The sequence below is a fragment of the Frankliniella occidentalis genome, unplaced genomic scaffold (assembly GCF_000697945.3).
Source record: "Frankliniella occidentalis isolate FOCC.00 unplaced genomic scaffold, Focc_3.1 Scaffold8, whole genome shotgun sequence".
In the NCBI taxonomy this organism is placed as follows: Eukaryota; Metazoa; Arthropoda; class Insecta; order Thysanoptera; family Thripidae; genus Frankliniella; species Frankliniella occidentalis.
In genome coordinates this window covers 2,730,635-2,733,196 of record NW_026267138.1, presented here as the reverse complement: position 1 = coordinate 2,733,196, position 2,562 = coordinate 2,730,635, and the positions used below count along the sequence as shown (strand labels likewise).

Below are 2,562 nucleotides of genomic sequence, written 5' to 3'. Positions count from 1 at the left end.
CCCCCCTCCTTACCCCTCCCTGCCCTCCTGAGTGCTGTCTAATTTCGCTATGAAGGAGGCCAGGAGGCCGACAAAAGGGGCCGGTGTTGCCGGCTCAAAGGCTTAGCCGCGGAGGAGTCCGGAGGCGCCCGGAGGAGTGCCTCGTGTGCCACCTCGCAGAGGCTGAAAATGAGAAAGACGACGGCGGCGGCGAGCTTCTTTTGTCTCATTTCTTCCTCTTTTCTTAGCGCCTTTTTGCGCGCCGCGCAGAGCCGTGTATCCGATGGCGATGTCGTCTTCTGTTCCATGCGGAATGGGGTCGCTCAAGGAGGCGGGCATCAAAAGGCATCTCCTACCTTTTCTTCCCCTCCGGGCAGAAAAGAAACGGAAGGTTTCTACCAGGTCCACCAGCAAATGTTTCGGTTTTGGATATGAGACGCGTTCCGTGAGCGAGTATACTTGACTTTCTCTTTGTCGTTCTCTCGGAGGGTAGCGTTTGAGGTCGCCCGGGCAGGCCGGCCGGGCCAGGTCGGGGCCGGGGTCTCTGCCGGAGGGTCGGCCGGGTCCAGCTTTGTTTCCGACACTTATGGCCCCGATGTACTTAACGGCGCCGACCCTTCGCCGTGTCGTTGTTACTCGCTCGTGTTTATGGCGGTGAGCCGGGAGTCGCCGCTGTGGAGATTTTTTCCTTCTAGAGGACTGGGCAGAAAACTGGCTCCCAGAAAATTAATTAAAGCTTTGCATCATGCATAGTGTGGTGCGTAGAGGCAACACGAAATAGTTGGTGTTTATTTTGACAGCCGTCCAAAACACGTTATTGTGGTCAACTCTTATTGGTGTTGTTTTTTTTGTTTTTTGGGAAAAGTACCCATAATCTTATATTTAAAAGCTTGAAGGTGTGGCAGAACTCTACGCGGGTTCAGGAGGTCACGGTACACAGCAGGGAAGCCCAACTGGGCTGGAATGGAACAGCCTCCGCCCTGCTCCGAGAGCTGCTTCTTGCCGAAAAATGCACACATCTCCTCCCCCGGTCGTATCTTCATTCTGGCGGCCCGACCCGTCCGGACCGGACCGGGGAGAGGGGAGGCCAGCAAATATGTGTGCATTTTTCATGCCAGGCGCGCATTCGGGCAAAGGGCGGCGTGTGCGGCGGTGGCGGCCGCGTCCGTGGGTTGGGGGGTAGGTTACGAGGGGGCTGTGTGGAGTGGGGTAGGCTACAGCAGCGTCGTTGGGGTGGACCTCGATAGGCGACTTGGGGTGCTGCAGACCTCGGTTGCGTGGGGTACGCGGTAAATAGGAGGCGATACGTTCACCTGCGGGCGGATTGTACAGCTGGGGTTCGGGGTCCTCGCCGAGGGGTCACGATCCACCCTTCCCCCCGCTGATGGACTCCCCTCTTTCCCCCCCCCTCCCCAATCCCCTATCGACGGTTAGCTGGATGGGGCGCAGGTGTGAAAGCGGCGCCCCGCCTACCTGGCAGGCGAGCACCCCTCGCGCATCCCCCCTGGGGGCCCCTGGGATGGGAAATGAGTGAAATATAGCGCATCCGTCTCGCTGGGCGGCCGTGGCGGGATTACTCTGCCGTGGCCTCCCGATCGGCTGTCCCTCGAACCACCCCGCCTCCCTCTACCGCCGCTCCACCCGGCTCCACCCGGCTCCACCCGCCATGTACCTGGTCATCGCCACCGGGACCTAATGCGGCATACGATAGGAGGGCTGCTGCCTCTCCACCGAATAAATCGACGTTTCACATTTTTTGTAAAGCGAGGTGGAGGGTGGGGCATTGAGATTGATGTGACGTATTATCTTTCTCTCCTTCAAAAAAATTATGGTGCCACCTGAAACCGAGGAGAGGGACCGGATGTCATCAGCATCGGCCCCCTCTGCGGATTACGGTGACGGGAAATAGCCCATCTTTGCGGGCTGTGGCCGAGGGGGCTGGCGCAGGAGGGGCTGGCCGAGGAAGGGCCGACCGAGGCCGAGGGGGCTGGCCGAGGAGGGGCTGGCCGAGGCCGAGGGGCTGGCGTTGACGTCGCGGCTAATCAGCTCCGACGAAACGAACTGACCGCGCTCCACCCGCTCATTACGCGAGGCTTGCGTAATGGAAAACAATTCGTTACACTTTTTCGTTTTGTTAGGGCGCACTTTGTTTCTGTCACGTCATCAATAATTAATCGTTGGCGTCCCTTTTTTTTTTTTGTCTCTGGCTCTCGTTTTTGTTATGTATGCTTTTTTGGATGTGTCGTGTTCCGGCTTATGTTTACAATGTTTACGCTTTCCAAAGTAAACACATGAGTGGGAATGGACATTTGGTCACCTGCAGCAGTGTGAAGAAAAGAATGCACCTGCGTTCGTGTGAATCAGTTCGCTCAATTGCAGTTGTGTGACATTTTTATACGCTTGGATTTTCTGTGCGTCTACCTTCTCTTCTACCCCCCCCCCCCCCTTTCCTCCCTCTCTGTTTGGGTGAGTGTCGCTGCGGTGGGGAGAGTGTTAGGCTCGAGAGCGCCGCCGTTGCCAGCTGTCCAAACACTCCACCCACATGTGCGTTTCCAGATGCGACGTCCTGTTTGAGGTTAAACG

At 57.4% G+C, this 2,562-nt stretch overlaps 1 protein-coding gene and 1 long non-coding RNA gene across 8 annotated transcripts in view; one reads left to right on the top strand and one right to left on the bottom strand.

Moving 5' to 3' along the window:
• Positions 1–2,562, top strand: part of LOC113208117 (KH domain-containing, RNA-binding, signal transduction-associated protein 2-like) — a 231,155-nt gene that overhangs the window by 88,350 nt on the left and 140,243 nt on the right. The gene's annotated exons all lie outside the window — the stretch shown is intronic.
• LOC113215594 (uncharacterized) overlaps positions 1–2,562 on the bottom strand; it is a 44,399-nt gene that overhangs the window by 1,688 nt on the left and 40,149 nt on the right. The window lies entirely within an intron of this gene.